A 22,313-nucleotide genomic window follows, 5' to 3' on the forward strand; every position below is an offset into this window, starting at 1 on the left:
GCCCCTGGGAACCAGCATTCTACTTTGTGTTTCTAAAAATTTGACTATTTTAGATACCTCACATAAGTACAATTATACAGTATTTGTCTTTTTGTGACTGGCTTACTTCCCTTAGCATAATGTCCTCAGGTTTACTGATATTATGGCTTATAACATAATTTCCTTTTTTAGGGCTGAATAATATTTCATTGTATGGATATACTATATTTACTCTATCCATTTATTTACTTCATGGCCATTATGAATAATGCTACAAATCTGTACATGGATGTGAAAATATATCTTTGAGATCCTGTTTTTAATTCTTTTGAATATATACCCAGAAGTAGGATTGTGGAATTGATTATATAATAATTCTATTTTTAATTTTTCAAGAAACCTTTAAATCACATGTTCCAATGTGGAAATGCAAACTGGCACAGCTGCTATGAAAAACTGCTCTTTATCTTAATCAATACTTGTTATTTTCTATTGTGTTTTTATAAATATTTTATTGTGGCCATCCTAATTGATGTGGCAGCATTTCTTACTGTGATTTGGATTTGCATTTTCTTAGTGATTAGTAATGTGGAACATTTTTTTTTTTCCCATATGCTTGTTGGTCATTTGTATAGCTTATTTGGGGAAATATCTTTTTTTTTTGGTCTATTTTAAAAATGGGTTATTTGTTTTGTTCTTGAGTTATAGGAGTTTCGTGTATATTCTGAATAGTAACTCCTTATCAGATATATTATTTACAAATGTGTTCTCCCATTCCAGAGTTTGCCTTTATACTCTATTAATCATTTCTTCATCTGAGCCGAAGTATTTAAGTTTGATGTGGCCCCATTTGGCTATTCTTTTGTTGCCTGTTGCCTTCTTCCTTCTTATAAGATGGGACAGTGATATTTCTGACTCTAAGATGATATTTGAACATTGACCAAGAAAGACATGTTACTAATGTTACATTTCCTAGGTCCATAATCCTGACATTTTCTCAACATTTTGGCATTATGTGGTTAATTTTTCTTTATGAGAGTTAGTTTATCAGGAGTAAATTCTTCTTTAAGATATTTAGTAGGTTTTTATTCTGCTTATTTGTGAAGATGGGATAGCTGGCTGTGATGGCAGGTGCCTGTAGTCCCAGCTACTCAGGATGCTGAGGCAGGAGAATAACTTGAGCCCCAGAGTTCAAGGCTGCAGTGAGCCATGATCATGCCACAGCACTCCAGCCTAGGTGACTAAGCAAAACTCTGTCTAGAAAAAAAAAATAAAGATGAGACATATTTCTGCTGATGGTATGATTGTCAGATAAGGATTGGGTCAGAAGATTGTCAGTACTCTTTCTTTCAACTATAACACCTTTTGTTATTTTCTATATACAGCAGCAAAATTCAATCAGGGGAAGAATCATTTCCAAAGTCAATTAATGGGGAAAGGCAAATAGTCCAGAAACCACAGAGGAGTTGCCTGTTGTCCCTCTATTGACTGGATCTGGAAACAAAGCTGCTTAATGTGGTTTAAGAAGTTGTCATTGCAGGCAGTGTTTTGCTCAGTTTACTAAATATATTGACTGTAGGATATAAATAAATCCCTTGCAAACAGATTTAAATGCTTTGCAATTACAGAAACAGCCATCCATTTTCCCTCTGATCTCAGAAGTGGGGGAGCTATAGCTGGTGCTGCTGTTTGTCTCAAGGAAAGAAGCACACACAGCAACACGTCTGGCTCCCCCGTATCATTTCTCTTTACAACAACACCCCTTACATTCACAACTTGATTGATATGAGTAGTAAGGACTACTGTCTCCTGTCAGTCACTGTTTACCAATAAGAATAATTAAAGGTTCTGAAGATAAGACAGAACCTTGTAATTGTTTCCCATGATTAAAGCAGGTCCAACATCTTGGTTTCCCATCCCGTTGTATGACAAGTATACAGCAAGATGTATATATAAGCAGGTCATACCCAGGCATGAGTAGGAGGGATTGGTTTTAGGCTTGGATGTCCTGGCTAAAGCAATGCCATTGTCAGGGTCACCTGTAAATAACCATCATGGACTACACTTTTTGTTTTAATTGACTGCTGAAAACATTGGTCAAATATCTTTTGACACTTTTTAGAAAGTGTATCTTTAAATGGGACCAGCCCTTCCACATCTAAAGCTTTCTCATTCTTGCCTGAGTCACAAAGATCTTATTGCTTCCATAAATTTTCCTTCTGCGTCCCATGCCATCTGGTTGTTATCATCTTTTCTATGTTGGTTGGCAAACTAAAGATATGAGTGTTATTAAACTTCCACTATCTGCAGGGTGGTAGATAGTAAGTTCAGAGAAGCTTTAAATTATTTAGGTTAGTATATCATCCTTGAGCATAGTCACTCTAAAATGTCCCTATCCAATAAGAAGATTAAATAATGGTTTTATGAGAAAAACTACCTGGAAATTTGAAGACACCACATAAAGAAAAAGAGATTACAATTTTTCATTCCAGTGTTAGAGCATATTTAGATTGACTGTTGAGATAGGAAAGAAAATTAATATTTTACCAGAAACAAAAAGAAATGTGATAAAGAAAATATAACTTGAGGAAATATTTAGTACCTGTTATAAAATCACTTTTCTGATGATGTAAATACTTTATGAAGAACAAATGAAAGAAAATGAGCCCTGCAGTAAAGTAAGAACATAGACAAATCTGCATTGAAACTCTATTAATAAGATGAAGTGTGGTTTGGGTGTCATATAGCTGCCAACAGTGCAATTTCTCTTAGCTTCAGAATGCTGCTTGAATGCTTGTTAAACCGAACGACCTCTAAATGAAAGTTAGTGGGACTGACAGTGAACGGAAAATAACCCCTTGAGGTGATACAATTCATAGCCCTTAATCGAAGACATTGGCCACTTGATTTATAACTTAACCCCCACTTTCTATTGCACTTAGAAGAAATGTACTTTAGATTTTGTTTTTCTAACTTTTATTTCTAAATAAAAAGTTAGATTGTTTTGTTTTTCTAACTTTTAACTTGTAAATAGTTATAGATTCACAGGAGGTTGCAAATAAATATATAGGGAAGACCCATGCGTCTTTCCCAAGCTTCCACAAATGTTGACATCTTGCACAATTGTAGCCCAATAACAAAATCCAGAAACTGACATTGGTACAATCTGTGGAGCTTTTTAGATTTCATCAGTTGTGTATTCATGGAGGCCTTCACACGTACGAAAATTATAATTTTAATTCTTTATATGGTCTGGATCTAGAGCTCTGAAGCCTCAAAATCAAATTACCTAAAATGGTAAAAAGCACAATTTGATATCTGTTGTCCTGAAAGAAAGGGTATGTGTAGCGATGTCATCACTTCAAGTGGCCTAACTCCTGCGAAATCATTACTCAGAATGGACTGCCAGTAAGGCTTTCCTGGTTTAACATAGAGTGGCAGCCAAAATTGAATCCTTTTGTTCGTTAGACTAAGTTTATTTCAATTAAGAAGGAAAAAGGACAAACAGTCTTTGATAGCTTCCATGGAAAGGTTTACATAGGATAGCATTAGTCACCCAGTGAAACTATTTTGGTTTTCAGTTTTAAAAATGTGCTCAAGTTATTTTGCTGGATGGTATGATGTTATCTATTTTTATTTGCTTCTAATTTGGTTTGGGGTTTGTGTTCTGGCTGGAGGCTTCAGGTGACCCTGCACATGCTCTGTTTGTTCTCCCCGTTCCTATCAACATCATCAAGTGTGTTCAGCCTGGCACACAGTAGGAGAGCCGTAAATATTGTTGGAGAGTGAATCACTCTTTTATGTTCTCTATTGGCACCACATGCCTGATTTTCCTGTTTTTCCCCTAAGTTAGCAGCAGCTGTTAAAGTTTGTCTTGCTCCCACCTTCAAGTACTACAGGGCTGAGACACAGAAGTGACTCCTTTAGAAGAACAAATGAAAGACAACAAATCTCTTCGTAATTCTTGTACATACAAACAGCTTATTATTACTTTTTTTTTTGCTATTCACTTGTTAACTTAGCGGACAGGCCTCCTTTTGGTTTTAACTGATTCATTAATTTCTTCCAACTCTGATGCTAAATGTCTATGAGACCTTGAGTAAATCACTTTATCCTGTTAGTGTTATTTTCTTATCTAAAAAGGGAGATCAGATAAAATACTTTCAACTTTACATTCTATAATTTGATGGTTACCCTGTTAATTATAACCCCTAAGAACAAAGATAAGTTCTAAAAATTTTATCCCTAATTTAAAATTGTCTTTATTCCATGATTACTGTATTTTAAAGTAAATCTGACTATATTCACACACGTCAAGGTAATATATACTTATTGTAAAAAAATTAAGTTCAAATTTTTAAACTCAGAAAATGAAGTTCTCCACTTCTTTCTTCATGTCCTCATCCCATCCTATTGTTATACCTTCTAGAAATGAGCAAAAGTAACAATATTGGGTAATTTTATATCACTTATCTAGCAATATATGAATAAACACAACATATAACATGGAGTCCTGCTTATTCACACAAACGGAGTTATCCGTCATATACTTTTTGGGTAGTTTTGCTTTTTTCAGTAAATAACAAATATTAAGAGCTTTTCCATGCCAATACTCTTTTTGTAATTGGTATTATATTCCATTGTATGGTTATTCAACAATTTATTTAATCAGTTTTCTAATGGTGCATCATATCTAGGTTGTTTCTAATCTTTTATCCAATATAAGCCATGTGCTTTATAATTTTCAAATGTATATATTGTATGAGCCTAGTATTTTAGTGTTAATATTGCTGAGGTTAGAGATTAAAATATTGCTCCTTAAGTAAGAGAAGATTACTTCCTTCAACCCTCTCTGTCCACCCAATTAATATTTTCATTTCTCTCCCTAATTCTACCTTCATGCTCATTTTAAATTACATCTTCTGGCTCTTTTATTCTCCCTCTCTTTCTAATATCACCTGCTGCTATTCATTTAGACTGAGCAAGAGCCAGGCATCCCTAAATTCCTAAAGGCTTAATATAGTAATAGAAAGTTGTATTATTTATTCAGGCTTATTTATAGTTATTAATGTTTGTATTTCTCTTATGAAGGCCCCTCAACACTTGTAAAAGTAAGAATGTAACTTGAATTTCCTTTGTTGTTTTCTCCCAAAGCAAGAATTCTTAGTAATAATGGTCTGAAAAAATATAGAATAAGGTAAACTGAGAAAAGTCTGACAGTTGAATAAGCAACAGAATATAATCCTACCTGTTGCTCTCGTCTTAATAATTTTTAGGTTTAAGCTATTGTTAAAAAATAATCTACTGGAGACTGAAAACAGAAAATAAAAGAAGCACAACTGTTGGTGAAGTGTTTTTGGAGATTAGGTTTACATTGTTACATTTATTTTATAACTCATCCCATTAATTCTCCATTTTCTCCCTTTCCAAAAATTTTTGGGAGGAGATATAATATGATGGTTAAGAACAAAAGCTGATGTACTAGACAAGTAAACTGACTATTGTTCTAGGCAAGTAAATTGACTATTGTTCTAGGCAAGTAAACTATTATAAGGTTCATTTTCTTTGTCTGTGAGTGGAGATAATATAGTTTTCCTCTTGATTTCTTAGGATTAAAGTTAAAATGCTTAACACAGTGACTGAAATATTGTCAGTACTAAAAGAAACACTTTAAGTGATGAATAATTCAATAAATATTCAGGAATAAGTGAGACATATACATTGCTATTAAGAAGTTCAAAAGCTAGAACTAATATAGAGAGAATACCTACCTCTATATTAATATATCCATCATCTATCTACCTTGTTCTAGAAAGAATTTAAAATACATTAGAAATACAAGTGAAGTTCTATTAAAGACAAAGGAAAGAGTAATAATTTTACCTAGGGAGAAAAGGAATAGAGTGAGCTAAACAAAAGAAGAGAATTTGCATCAGACTTTGAAAGATGATTTGATTGATTGATAGAGAAGTATAATGGCAAGAAAAATCATTCTGGATACATAGAAACAATGCCATGGAGGGTGAAAATACATGGCATTATTGGAAAGAAGGAAATACTTCAGTGAGAGTGACAAATGGTGCTGGAAAGTGGGTTATAAAGTGAATGCTGGTGAGAAAATGAAAGTATTGAGTATGGAAAATAAATTTGGTGGTAAAAGAAAAGTAAAATTACCAGAAAGTTTTATTAATATTGGGGAAGACATTAGCATCCTTGTAGACTGAGAGCATAAACTCAATAGGAGAGTATAAAATTAACAAACATAGGAAAAAGAGTTGACCCAGGTAAAAGGAGGGGCTTTTCTCTTTCTGAGTTGCTAAACAAGAGAGAAATTAAAGGCAGAGTTAAATTTAGAGGTAGAGGTGAGGAAAATTGGGAATTGGCCAGTGCTATAGTTTGAATGTATCCGCCAATGTTCATGTTTGAGAAATTTAATTCCCAATGCAACAGGGTTGGGGGGTTGAGCCCAAGGAGGTGTTTAGGTCAAGAGGGCTTCATCTTCATGAATAAGGATGATTATAAAAGGGCTTGAGTCTCCGAGTTTATCTCTTGCCCTCCCTCCAGCACCTCTTACCTTGTGGTGCCTCCTGCCATGTTATGATACAGCGAGTGGACCCTCACTAGAGGCAGCTCCTCCATCTGGGACTTCCCAGCTTCCAGAACCTTGAGCCAAATAAACTTCTATGGTTTATGAATTATCTAGTCTGTAATATTTTGTTATCAACAACACAAAACAGACTAAGACAGCATAAAAATACTTTTTATTGTTTTGATGTAGTATAAAGTGAAGGCTCTGGGTGGTCCTTTGAGAGCTTAAGGTGATGAAGAGTTTAAAAATCTACTTGGGAAGTCAACCCAAAATGAGTGAATAGATTAAAACAGCAACGACAATTGACTTGAGGTTGTAAATCTCTTGCAGGTAAAGGTCATTTCTTAATCTTATGGATAATCTCCAGTTAGTTTTGACATTTTTTATAAAGACTACTGTTTGAGGAAATCATTCTTTTACAAATGCTTATTCAGTACTTACTATATGCTGGGCACTAAAATAATGATTGTTAATATTTATTGTGTGTTTACTATATACAAAGCACTTTGTATCTTTATTTAGTCGTCCTAAAAACCTTTGAGGTAAGTACATTTTCTTTTCATCTTTCACATAGATGTCACTGAAGTCACAGAAGTCAAGGTCAGAAAGGCTATGAATTAGCGAAGTAGAATTTGAGCCCAGGCACTCCAGCTTCAGAACCTATGCTCTTAGCTTTGTGCTGTACTTACTTGCCCAATGTGCAGTAAACAAAACCGATGCCCCCTGTCTTTTGGAGCTTATAGTTTGGAGCAAAAAAACACATAAAATATGTACATAAGTAAAATAATTACAAATTGTGACAAATATTTGGAAGGAAATGATGGGAGTGGTAAGCTAGAGAAAGTGGGCCAGGATAGGAGGGAGGCACAGGCAGAGAATCAGCTTTTGAGAGGGTTGTCAAGGAAGCCTCTTCAAAAAGGGTTAATTTAAGATGAAATCTATGATTCGAGCCAGCCAAGAGAAAAGATGGGGCCAAAATGTGCTAGGAAGAGGAAAGAGAATATCTGGAGGACCTAGGGCAGGGAAGAGCTTGATGTTTTTGAAGACCTGAAAGAAGATTGGAGCATATTGAGAGAAGAAATGAGAAGCATGAGATGAAGAGGGAGGGACAGGTAGATATCATATCAGTTGAAGCCTGAGGGACATGGTAAGGAGTTAATATTCTATGTTGAGAAACAGTTGAAATTTAATCGGGAAATGACACAATTTGATTTACATTCCAAGTCAATATCTCTGGCTGATTTCTGAAGAGAGTAGATAGGAATGCTTTCAAGTAGCACCTGGAAGACTGGCAGGGAGCTGCCATTGAGGACCAGGAGAAGAGTGATGGTAATCTTGGCTAGGGTAATGGCCAAGGAGATTGCAAGAAGTGAAATGATTTCATATACATTGTGGAGGAAGAATCAGTCAGTCTTACAGAGAAAGGGAGGAGGAAAAGATCTCAGGATGACTTCTAGGGTTTTGGCATGAGCAACAGGCAGATAGAGGGATAGAGGTACAATTTCCAATGTGGGGAGGTTGGAGATGTGACAAGCTTTAGAGATATAAATCAAGAGCTGATTTGGGGTATGTTAAATTTGGGAACTCTGTCAAGTGTTCAAGTGGAATGCTATGTAGTCATTTGGATATGCAAGTCTGGAACTTAGAGGTAATTCACACAACTGTTATATTTTCCATTCTACTGGGAAGTGGAAGTTGATAAATGGTTTTGGATCCATAAACCAAATTTAATAAGTTTTTTTGTGGCTCTAAGTCATCTAGTAAAGTAAATTATTTTTTGTTTAAATAATGGGTTCAATGAGGAACCCACATTTGGTTTCATAACATTTCTTCATAAATCAAATGAAATTCTACAACTGTAATATAGCAGAAATAATTTACTAAGCAAAAATGTGAGTAAGGGCTATGCCATATATATATAAGGAAGACTAACTCACAGACTGGCTACTTCCTGGCAGAAATTTGAGGTCATGGCCAACACCCTTGCAATGTTTTGTATGCATCAATTCTAATTATGGGAAAGGATTTTCCACATAACATTTTGGCAAATATATAGCATTTACTGGGCCTGTGTGTGTGTGTCCATTGTCACTGATATTCTCAAATTTAAAAGACCACTGATATTTTCTATTTTGTTGCTTTCTATCAAAAAAAGAAAAAACATCAAACTGAGATTGTATATTATGCTTCTGTATATACAAAGTGATTATGAACCACTGGGCAGGAAAGAACCTGTACAGTCACTAGTGTAACAGTCTTGTTATTCTTTGATTCTCTCTCCAACACTCTTGTCACCAGGAAGCTATGAATTCTTGAATATCCCTCATGTTACAAAACTTTCCGCCTCTCAAAGGAGCCCATTCTCTCATGGGTAATCCCAGACTATTAGAAAGTTCTTCAAGCAAGTCAAAATTTGTCCCCTCATTACTCTTATACAATCATCCTTTTTCTATCTCCTGGGGACATGCAGTCAAAGTCTACTTTCTTATTGTAAGAGAGCTCTTCAAATGTTCCCTATGGTTCTTTTTTATTCTTTTCCAAATATCCTCATTTCCTTAACATTCTTCACATGATGTACCATTAATCCCTTTACCATTTCCATTGGTTTCCTAAGGGCAGCATGTCTATAACTACTACATAGTTAAGCATAATAATGCAAGAGTGGTTTCATCAGTAGAGAATAAATTGAAATTATTACTTCCCATACTGTAGATGCCCCATTTCTATTAATTCATCTTTAAGCTGCATCAGTTTCTTTGACAAACATTATGTATTGGTTCAAACTTTTAAAATAACCATAAAAATGACAATAATAATGATGACGAATATACTGTTGATTCAATGTTGGTTATGTGCCAGTCAATTTGCTAAGTCCTTTATATGCTGCATCTTAGGAATTTGAATTTATAGTTGACCAAAACCCAATGTCTTTTTTCACATGTTGCTACAAGCCACATCTCTTCCAACCTATATTTAAATATATAGGTTTTGGACCCAAGAGAAGGACTTTACACTTTTCCTTTTAAATTTAATTTTTATTATATTTGGCACATACTTTCAACCTAAATACGGTCTTAAATTTCTTTATTTATAGATTTGACAAGTTCTCCTTCTCTAAACCATGCTATTAATAAAAATTGAGCAAGACAAGGTCAAGGATATAGTCACTTACCACATTACTTAAAGCTTTCTAATGAGGTGGTACTATCCTTAATAAGGACCATTTAATAACAAACTAATTTAACTCTAGTTTTGTTCCCTCTCCGCCTCCCAGTCAACTTGTTTGTTTTCCAGTCTTTCCTAAATCTGTAAATAGGTTTCCTATCCCACTTAGCTGCTCAAGAAAACAACCTAGAAGTTATCTTAAGTTGCTTCTTTTCTTTTATTTCCCATATCCAATCTACTAGAAAATCCTTCAAAACATATTGTGAATAGATTCACTTCTCTCCATCTCCATGACCACTGTCCTACTCCAGGCTGCAACAACTCCTCCCTCTCTAGCTCTGCTCTTAACACCTAGCATAATCTATTTGCCACATTGCAACCCATGCATGTCAGATTATGTTACTGTCCTGTTTCAAATCCTCAAATACTTTCCCATCTCATTTAGCTGAAATCCAAAGTTCTTACCATGATTTAAAGGCCTCCCTTGACCTTTGACCTTGTATCTCCCATTTTCCTTGGCGTTTCTCTTCCTTGAATAAGCCAAGTTTGTTCAATTTCAGATCTTCACACCTTCTTGTCTTTCTCTCTAGGATATTCTTTCCCTCGTTCCTCATTTAAACCCTCACAGGGTTTAAGTCTCAGATCAAGTATGAACACATCAGAAAGACTGATCTAGACTACCAAAATAGCCCACATATTTGGCCCATACACCTCACCGTTTACCATATTACGTTGCTTACTTTGTTCATACCATACCACTTATAACTATCTGAAATTATTTTTTGTCTGTTGTCTGAATTATCCAGTAGGCTACAAGGTATTCAAATGTTGGGATCTTGTCTATTTTGGGCTTCACCTTATCCCTAGTGCCTATAGTAAATGACACATAAAATGTACTTAGTAAATATTTGTTAAAGGGATAACAAACTAATTTGAATAGTCAACCCACTTTTTTATCATCCTGTTCACAGGAATATGATGAGTTTATCAAAATGTGTTGTCTAAATTAATATATGCATTATTGACCCTATTTATAGATTTATCAGTTAGAAACCTTGCTAAGGCAGAAACTATTTTAATTGGATATGATTTTTTTTAATGAGCTCATTAGTCAAGTCATGAATGAAATTAAGGGGGGCAATGAACTTCCTGAGACTGTATGTAAAATTTAGTTTGTGTGCATGTACATATTTTGGGAGGATACTCATCCTATATTTGAGTTATTTGTCCCATATTTGGGGGCCAAGTTTTGTGTTGTTGAATCACATTTCTGAAAGGGATTGTTTTTAATCATTCATGAAAATTTACCAACCTCTGCATTAGTCGTGCTCACGTACTTTCTTTTCATATTTGGTTCCCGCCTGGAATTTAATTTTGTACTAAGTACACCTTACCACTTTTGAAAACGAAAATCACATTATCCACAGTATTCCAGCAACTTTCACTTTTTATCCTCTAAAGATTATCTACAGTAGTTTGTCAAACTCAAGTGAAAGTTTGCTCAGTAACCTGAAATGTAATTCTCAGATCAAGAGATTTGAACTTATTTGTAGACTCCAGGCGCTCCCTTACAACCCCTTTTCTCATCAAGAGCTTCAATTTCCAGGTAACCAATGTTTGTTCTACTCATTTTTGTCTAAATATCTTTTCCCTTGACTGTGAGGACAAAAGCAAAATAGGAGTTGGGGAGTTCAGTTTCTTTTTGTCATCTACCAACAATACACCATCAGCTTCAAACAGCAGGTGTACGCTTTCTTCCTGGATGGGTTTCTTTCTTTGAAGAACCATATTGTAGGTAGCACACTAAAAATTATTTGAGTGAGGCTACAAAAAAAGAGGGCAACAGAAGTGATACTGTTGTAGGCATATATGAAAAACCCCCTGAGGTAAATGATCGATGGCTGTGTTGATGTGTTTTTGACACAGGTCACAGACCTGACGCATAAACAAGATAAGGCAGTGTGCAGGGCCTCCAGCCACTCAGATACAAGCACATTCACATGACTGTCACCAGCAAATTACCACCACTTATTACTAACTTCCAGGTTGTAAATTGCCCAGCAGACTAAAAAATAAAACTGTAAGGGTTCAAGAAAACTGTTCATCTTTTCCCATTCTAGCTTTCTCTGCTTCTTGTGGGGAGTATATTCTTATTCTCTACTTTCTAGGTGGTATATTTGTTCTCACTGACATATTCTTGCATTAATGGAGAAATATATATATATTTGATTATGTGATTTTTATTATTTCTTGCGTGTTCCACACTGTTTCTTCAAGCCTTAGAGAAGGATGTAGCCTTGATGGTGGAGAGTGGGTTAAAGTTTGGTGAAAAAGAAGATTTAAATGTTAGGAAGATGGTCAGGAGGAGGGGTCTGAACCTAAAGGGGGATCTCCTGGTTAGTGAGACCTGGTGAAAAATGGTGGCTTGGAAAAAATTCAGGCATGTATGACAGGCTTTGTGTTTACTCTTTTATCTTGTTGTAGGGTGATTAGTAATCTTAGCTACTAGTAGTGATGAAAAAAACCTTTGATACCCATGAGAAGAACATGAGTCTACACATTTACCCAAGATTCCTCCAAGCCAGGGGCATGATATGACAGGAGCATAACAGAGCAGTTCAGAGCTGGTCCTTTGCCCATACTGCTGACTTGGATCTAAAGCTGTTTACTAGTTACCTCTCTGTAGTGTGGTGTGACTGCCAGTTAATCTGCATGAATGGATCATAGACAATGATTTAAGTACCTGCATGACTGGGATTAAGAATTGAACTGTAATTTCCTCTTTTTGTTTTCTTCTTGATATCAGATGGACCTTTCTGATGTTCTGTGATCCAACCACAGGATAATACATTCTTATTTATGTTAATTACATACCGCCAGATAACAGGTGAAATCAGTTTTCCCAATAATCAATGAGTTGTTGCAAAACAGCTACGGCACAGGAGTTTTACTTTTCACTGGGGTGTGATAACATACTACAGCCCTAGTCTTATAGTGCATTGCTTGATCCCTTGTACTTCACAAGCACATTGGCCCTTTGAGTCTTTCCCATCAGAGATCTCCATCTGTGATGAAAGTCTTTAACAAAGTAAATGCAATTTCTGTATATTCTTCCTAGAATAGTTCTGCTAGGTTAGTGCAGAATCAGTTACCTACATCTATGTGGAGACAAGTGTGCCAATGGGAGGAATATTTCTTAACTTGTATCATCCTTGGACAGAGCTAATGACATTAAATACAGTTTAAAGTATAACACCTTAAATTAAAATAAATAAAACAAGTGTCTCGGCTTGCTGTAAGCAAGCAAACAGCCATCTAGCCCCCAAATCAACCAAATAAACCAACGAACACACAAAAGACAGTGGGAAAGAGTGAAAGGAATTACAGAGAGAAACTGAAAGATCTATTTATCCATGATTCCTTTCTGTTCACATAGGTTTTATAGTGGAGAGTTTGTGTGTTTGAGAGGGTATTGGGAAAACAGTCAAATAAACAGAAGCTTGTTTGCCTGTCTGGTTACCCCGGGAACAAACAAGGCCATGAAAGTAGCATAGATAAAAATAAGAAAGACTAATACTAGAGTAGTTCATTGATGCTTTGTTGAACACACTGGATATATGGTCCTTTGGAAGGTAAAGAACATAGATAGGGCTATATTAGAGTCTATAGTTTATCTCATCTGATAATACAGCAATTCATATACATACTCCACATACCATACACACACACACTCTCTCTCTCTCTCTCTCTCATTTATTCTATTTCCTCTTTGGAGGCCCCGTGATTTTCATAAACACATTTTTTCCCTGTAAAGATCTTGAAATATATTTTATAGGAGTCTGCAGTGGGAAACATTAACACACTTCAGAATACGACTGAATTTGGCATCTATAATAAATTTCCAGTGTCATTCTCTGAACCTGATAGACCTTGCAAGAATTTTAATAGCTTCTCCACATACCTGGAAATACAGCTTCAGTGTCTGTCACCTTTAGAAAATAATCATTCTGACATGCTTTATTCACTTACAACTCAGTTGACACATCTTCAGTTACATTTAAATGTGAGCTTCATTTAGTCCCTCATTTCACATAGCAAAGGTTAGGTATTCATTACATACATTGTTTCCAGAGATAGAAAGACCTAGATCAATGGATTTAGAATGTAATGTGCACATGCTATTCTTGTTAAATCTTCTGTGTTCAAAATATATTTGTAATTAATTACAAATGTCTTTAATGGGATTTCAGGCTAATGGAAATATCAATACTGAATGTATCATTACTCATCTGTATTTTCTTTTCCAGAAAACAGTCATTGCTTTTGCTTATTAGAGAATATTTTATACTTGAAAACTAGCAGTTTGCTTATGGAAGGAAAGAACTGAGTCATTATTCAGATCTCGCATTTGAAATCTTCAATCTGAAGTATTTTTCTTTCCAGTTTGATTTGAGAAGGTTCAGAAAGATTTCATATTTTGTAAGCATTAGGTAATTCATTTCAAAGCTAGAATGATTTGGCAATGTGTTGAGGATACGTGTGGGCCAAGAATCCAACTTTCCTCTTTTTATTGAAAGGGAATTTTGGACTTGGGGAAACTCAGAAAGAAGACAAAACCTCAAGAATTGGCTCGCTTTTCATTTAGTGACGAGTTTGCCATTGCCAAACTCGAGTCTCCAGGATGAATGCGACTCCATGCCACCGACCCCCTGGGATATGACTTGGCAGATGATTTGGATGATGTAGGGCTGATGTCTACTTCGTAGATGGCTCTGTGGCCAGGGATTGTGGCTGACATTCAACTTACAATGTGGAGGTGGAGGCAAAGGATGATTTCTGCCTCCTCTAGGCAGAGCATGGTGAGAGTTGAAGAGAGCTCAAAATAGGGGCTTATCCACTGCCAAGCCCAGACAGCCAAGATGTTTTCTGAATAGCGTGCAAATGCATCATTTCCATGTGGTTTCACGCAGTCCTTTTCAGAAAAGGAAAGTAGGGGAGGGAGAAACACATTGAGGGTGGGGATACTTAATCTTACCAAATTGCTTTGCAGGGAACACCAGTCAGAGCATCAGCCTGTAGCTTGATGGGGAAATGCTCCCTAGAATGAATGTTTACACCATGTAAAGTTCTCCCATAAGTAAGGGAATGATTCTTCCTCCCAGGCATGGTGTAAGAAGGGAGCCTGAAGGAAGATTGTTCATTATAAAGTGGCATTTGTTAAATTACATTTGTACTGGCCTTTGAATTTCTCAAAGTGCCTTAATTTTTTATAATCTCTTTTGACCTCCAAAAGAGACCCATAAAGTTCAGGCAGGCATTTTTCTCAGAGGAAAATGAGGACACCAAAATAGTCCTTGGAAAATTTGTTTACACTACTTCACTGCTTCCCTGGAGGAACTGTGAAAAAAAAAAATGAAATGTCCTCACAGTGAACACAATAGGAGCACAACATTTATTCACCTAATCCAGACCCTGGTCTTGCACCACTGCCCTCCCCACCACCTCATCCTTCTATTCCAACACATATACATAAAATGGAATGGAATATGGAACAATTTGAGGCCAAGCCACGAACCTTACACACAAAATTGAACTCAAAATGGATCACAGACCTAAATGCAAAATGCAAAACGATAAAACTTACAGAAGAAAATATAGGAGAAAATCTTTGTGATCTTGGGTTTGGAGATGAATTCTTTAATATAATATCAGAAGCTTGGCCTATGAAAGAAAAATTAATAAGTTAGACATTAAAATTAAGACTTTGCTCTGTGAAAGATACTGTCAAGAGAGTAAAAATACAGCTCACTGCCTGGGAGAAAATCAAATCACATATTTGATCAAAGACTTGTATCCCAAAAATATACTAAAAAAAGCCTTCTAAAAGTCAACAATAAGGAAACAAAAAACTAAAAAGTTGGCCAAAAACCTGAGCAACACCTCACCAAAGAAGATATTCAGATGGAAAATAAGCATGAAAAGGATGCTCGACCTGATATATATGTTAAAAAAACAATGAGATACCACTACACATGTATTAGAATGTTTGAAATCCAAAAAGCTTACAATATTAATTGCTAGTTGACAAAGATGCAGAGCAACAGGAGCTCTCATTCATCACTGGTGGGAATGCCAGGTTAACATCAGCAGTGATAAGTCATGTTTACAGTATACATGCTTGATATGATGTGGTGAGACTGGCACTCTACCTCTGTAATTTTCTTTCTAAAAGCCCATAATTCTGATCTAATTATGATAAAACATCAGATAATACCAATTAAAGGACATTCTACTAACTACCTGAACAGTACTACTCAAAACTGGCAAGGTCATTGGAAACAAGGAAATTCTAAGAAACTGTTACAGTCACAAACAGCCTAAGGAGACATAATAGTTAAATGTAATGTGGGATCCTGCATGAGCTCCTGGAACAGAACAAGGATAGTTGGTAAAAATTGAGAAAATATGCATAAATTAAAAACTTAAGTAAATACTGATGTATCAATATTACTTCATGAGTTGTTACAAATGTATCATACTAATAAAAATGTTTACAATGAGAAAAAACTGGATGTGGGGTACATGGGAACTCTATACAGTTGTATTAGTCCGTTTTCACACTGCTATAAAGAACTGCATAATTCTTTATAGCATTATGAGACTGGATAATTTATAAAGAAAAGAGCTTTAACTGAATCACAGTTCCACATGGCTGGGGAGACCTCGGGAAACTTTCAATGGAAACTTACAATCATAGCAGAAGGTGAAGGGGAAGCAAGGACCTTCTTCACATGGGGGCAGGAAAGAGAAGAGTGACCCGAGGAGGAACTTGCCAAACACTTATAAAATCATCAGATCTTGTGAGAACTCATTCACTATTACATGCACAGCATGGGGATAACCACCCCCATGATCCAATCACCTCCCTCCCTCGACACGTGGGGATTACTGGTCCCTCGCTTGATACTTGGGGATTATGAGCATTACAATTCAAGATGAGATTTAGGTGGGGACACAGCCAAACCATATCAACAATCTTCACAACTTTTCTCTAAATCTAAAACTATTCTAAAATTAAAAAAATAGAAACAAAGAAAACTTGAGAGATCCTAAAAGAAAAACCAACAGAATAAAACAAATCTTAATGGAGTAGGATCATTTTGGAATTCTCTACCAATCTCGTCTTAACTGCCAAATATTGACATTTGTCACAGCAGCAGAAAAGTTGAAATGATCAGAAGCCTGCTTAGATAATTTTTATTTCTTCCATTATTCTAGCTAATTGATTCTCAAACTTTGACATACATAATAACTATTATCCAGGGTTCTTGATCAAAATCATGTACACTATACTTTATGCTTGATATAAGGAAACTTCTAGTTAGATTTAGGTGATTTGGGCTGTGTACACGGACTTTGTAATCTAACCCTAAGTTAGGATTCTATTCTGCTGTAATTCATCTTGTTCAAGGGACTTTGAATCCTTTGGTGTGTGTCAGTGACAATGGTATGTTATGAACAAAGGATTATGATTGGTCCCGTTCTTGCACCTATTAAAAAAAGAAAGGAAGGAGAGCAAAAAAAAAAAAGGAGGGAGAAAAACCTCAATCCTCCTACTCTTGTTTCAAGGACAAATTTAAGTGTATCCTCTGACTTCCTTGATTTCCACAGTGGGATAAAGCATTCTGTTCCTTCAAAGGCAGCAGATCTGACATCATTGAAGGCATTGGTATCTGCTTCAAATCTCGAAGCAAGACATCCTAGTCTGAGAAGTCTAGGTGGGACCTCCAGGGGCCGTGGCTTCTAGTAGCTGAAGAGTGTATGACAATGAAGACTGGAAAAAGCCAAGTGGAGGGAGCCATGATCTATTCCTCATTTTCTTGTTGTGTTTTCTGTGATCCCTGGAGGTGAGACTGAGTTTTTCTATAGTAAATATTATATAATAATTCCTGTCCTTTCATGAAAAAAATTATAGATAATAAATCATATGAACACTCAATTTTTAAATAGAAATGAAAGTGTAATTTAAGGAAAATGTGATAGGAAACTAATTTTAGTAAAATAACATACAGTTCAATATATAAATGCATAGGCACAGTTATAGTAGAAGACAAAGAAACAAAACTCCACAAATTTTCAAAATACCTCTGGGGTGGGGCAGTAAGTAACGCCCCAGTGAGAACTCTGAGGAACCCTATAACCAATGGGACCTGTAATCTAGGTATTTTAAGGGTATCTCTTTAAGATTTGATGCCTCTCCTGCTGCTTCTTGAGTGTATATGACACATTTTGGAAATCTTGACTGATGTCAGGTTATTCTACTTGTTTATCCAAAAGTCCAAGCTTGATCACATTTAATTAACTTACTGTACAAATCCCCAGGTTAGTCATAAGCGAAATTAGTAATGGAAACTTCCTTTTTGTTCTTTTCTTTTTTTTAACTGGTGCTCATCCCAGCCAGGCCTGTCCTATAGAGTCAGTTTGATCTTTCTCTGTAGTTTCCTCAGCCTTCCCACCTCCATCAGACGCAGCTGCCCTTTGGGTAATGTGTGAGGGCTGTGCTGGTTATGTGACTGGCTTATCTCAATCTAAGTAGATGTCAGAGCTGGAAAAGACATTCATTTAATCGTTCAATACACAATATTTTTAGGTCCTATTGGCAGGTGTTGTACTAGGTGTTGGAGTTGCAAAGATGAATGAAAGATGGTTTTGTACTTGAAAGTTATTTACAATCATGGCTTGCAGCAGAGTGAGAATAAATGCTTGGTAAGCATGAAAGGCTTCTTATAGAAAGCAATGCTTGAGCAGAGTTTTGAAAGATAAGTAGGATTGTGAAACTGAAAAAAAAAAAAATGGATGAAGCTTATCCCAGGTAGAGGAACAGCATGTGTCAAGGTACAGAGATCTGTGACTGGAGCATAGAGTGTGTTCCAGAAGTGGCAGGAAGCCAGAGGCAGGTGGCAGGGGACAGTCAGAAAGGGAGCATGCTGTGGGTTGGAAAGCCACTTAGTTTAACCTGTTCATTTTATAGACATAGAAACCAAGGTCCTGTTTCTACCTCTATAGAAATGAGTGGGTTAAACTAAGCAGCGTTACCTTAGTTTGGCCGAGGTAATTAAAATGTCATTCATGCTGGAGGTCTTAATATTTATTTGTATCTCGCTTCTTTTCAAACAAGTTCTCAAGATGACTTACAGAAAAGAATATTCGTGTGTGTGTGTGTGTGTATATAATGTTGTGTATATATATAACGTATATATTTAATATACTTATCTATTATATATTATATATACTATATATGTATATATAAAGGAATAGAAATAGTTAATAAAGACAAATTACATGAGCCAAAAGGTCAATATGTATATTCACTCCACTGCCCTTCTCTCAAGGAGATGGTTTTGGATGAGAGAACCGTAAAATTCACATTGGGTCTTCCACTGTTTCCTTGAGACTTTTACCTGCGTATAGCAATTTCAGGGCGAAGTCTGTGCTCAGTCAGAATTGTCCTGAAGTCTTCTGAGTCGTTACTGAAATGGTCCTGCTCCGGTGTGCTGTGGAACGCTGATGCCTCAGTAGGTGAGTGTGTGAGCGGAGCCAGCAGCCCTGAGCTGATTCCATCCTACAGGCTAAAAATAGCCGTAATGATGCTGCTGTTTGTTTTGCCTGCAGCATTTCCTCACAGCTGCTATTGTATACGCCTCCAGATTACAGCGGTGCACTATGAAGAGCAGTGATGTTTCAGGATAAGACCTTTGAAAGCCTGGAATGTGGCAGTTCATTAAGGTTAATTATAATTCCCGGTGGGTATTTGTGTGGGTTTTCTGGGCTGCTGTGAAAACGGAAGAGTCTTCCTTCTCATTTTTGAAATAAGACTATTCTACAGTATCTAGTGTCAGTGCCTTCAAAGGTTACCCAGGTCATACCTCTAAAAACATGTTGCATGGAGTCTCTGATTAATGCTGTCCATTTGTTTAATAGTGTAGCCAAAGGCCACATATTGAATATCCTGAGGGCAGTAGCATATCCTGCGTTTTAAAAACAGAAACATCAGATATGCCAAACAGTCATTCTGATATGAAATATGAATGTTATAGATAAATTTATTGTCATCTTTTGGGTAATAAAAAGTGTTCTGGGGGAAGAAAATTGTTATAGTCAGGAAAGAGGCCATTAACTGAAAAGACTGGAAAAAGGCTGTAGAGTGTGTGAAATATATGTGAAAACTGCATTTTTTGAGGATTTAGAATTGTTTCTGTTTCACATGCATTGCAGTTTTTGAATGCTTACAGGATAAAATGACTTGATCAATTATTATGATAATGACACACGAGTCAAATTATGAGTTTAATTATAATTACCATCTTTATAGAGAGTTAATTAATCATAAAAGAGTACATTATATAATCTTTCTGTTTAATGAAATTCATTATAGAGGCTCCCAAAGGCCTAAATATAGTTTTAAACAAATTAAACCTGTGACTGGGGTTAAGGCTATTAATGCAAATGTGGTCTGGATTAGTCACTAAAAAGAACTGAAGAAGACATTAGGCCCCCAAAGTGTTAAAGCAACAGACCCCGATGACATATCCTTTTCCTGTGGTAAGCAGAACACATAATTTAGTGACTTTCTGAGTAGCCTTGAAAAGTAGTGATAAGGCTGAGACTGTGTAATTTAACTAGCACAGATGATCCAAATAGCCATACTCAATATCCTTGCATGGAAAGAGTTAGAGTCATTTACACGTACTGAAGAGGAATCTACTGAGGATGTAAGCTTTGCCCCACTGACTATCAAAACCTCACATTCAGAGGAGCAGTAAATGAGAGTAATACACATAGTACTCTAAGGGTATTGAGATAGAAAATGCTTGGAGAACAAAAGAAAGGGAAGATACAGGCCTATCTTCCTGGCAGAACTAAACCCTACTGTTCTATGCAGAGGAAATCCTGCATTTTCAGAAGTTCCTAATCAGGATGTGTGCCATTCTATTCCTTTATATAGCTGAGCAAATTAGCCCAGTCCCCAGGATTGAAGTGAAATGAGTCACAGCTAAAAGAAATCGGGCCAGGGATGACGCAGAAACATAATGGGTAGAGTGTAGAGAGAGACTATGGAAATCTGACTATTCAGAAACAGATTTGAAAGCTGTGCAACCTGCACCCAGCATGTCGGAGCTTTCTTCCCTGGTTTGGTGCGTGCTCTGATCCCCTGGGTAGGTCCTTTCAGTGTCACATTTTGGGACAGCTCTATTCATACAGCTGCTTATGTGTGTGTTCTTATCTCTTTATATATTTTTGTTTTATATTAAAAAATTATATGATTTGGATAGCAAATTTTTATCTGTTTTGTAGTTTTTCTGTTATTAAAAATTTTGGCTGGGCATGGTGGCTCACACCTGTAATCCCAGCACTTTGGGAGGGTGAGCGGGTGGATCACGAGGTCAGGAGATCAAGACTATCCTGGCTAACATGGTGAAACCCTGTCTCTACTAAAAATACAAAAAATACAAATAACATGGTGAAACCCCATCTCTATTAAAATACAAATACTTTTACTTAGCCAGGTGGGGTGGCACATGCCTGTAGTTCCAGCTACTCAGGAGGCTGAGGCAGGAGAATCGCTTGAACCCGGGAGGCAGAGGTTGCAGTGAGCCAAGATTGTACCACTGCACTCCAGCCTGGGCAACAGAGTGAGACTCAGTCTCAAAAAAAAAAAAAAATTCAACTAAACTTTATTCTGTTCTGTTCATAAGAATAATTTGCTCTTGGAAAAATAGAAAATAAAGATTAACACAAAAAAGAAAGTAATAACTAACACAAATGTAGACCTTACTATGTGCCAGGTACTATTTCTAAGTGCTATACATATAATAAATCATTTGTTTTATAAAGTTCAAAATAGTTTTTAAAATTGCTTTTAATCTAGTCATCCATTTTTTTTTTGGAGGAACAAAATAGGTGTCAAGCAAATACTTAGTAAATGTTCAGGTAAGATGAGCATTTGAGACAATTGATGTGTATGCTTCCAGACTTTTATGACAAGAATGGGATCATATTGAGGGAAGAGGAAATGGGGAGCTATAGTTTAATGGTTATAGATTTTGCACTTGGGAGGTTGAAAAAGCTCTAGAAACGGGTTGTAAAGATGGTTGTACAACATTGTAATATACTTAATACCACTGAAAATGGTTAAATGATAAATTTTATGTATATATTATCAACAAAAAGAGTCAAAATCTAAAATATTTGAAGAGATTATTCTGAGCCAAATATGGGTGACCAATGGCCCATAACACAGCCCCAGGGGATCCTGACTATATGTGCCCAAGATGGTTGGGCTACACTTGGTTTTATGTATTTTTAGGGAGACATAAGAGATCTATCAATACACGTAAGAACTAAAGTTATTTTTTAAATAATAAGCTTTATTGAAGTATAATTTAAATATAATACAATGAAGCAATTTTAATGAGTTTTGACAAAAATATACAGTTTTCTAACTACCGAAATAATGCAGAACATTTCTGTCACTTCATTGTACCTTTGTAGCCAATCTGCAACCCCACTTCCTGCTTAT

The sequence above is a fragment of the Colobus angolensis genome, unplaced genomic scaffold, assembly GCF_000951035.1.
Source record: "Colobus angolensis palliatus isolate OR3802 unplaced genomic scaffold, Cang.pa_1.0 Scaffold258, whole genome shotgun sequence".
In the NCBI taxonomy this organism is placed as follows: Eukaryota; Metazoa; Chordata; class Mammalia; order Primates; family Cercopithecidae; genus Colobus; species Colobus angolensis.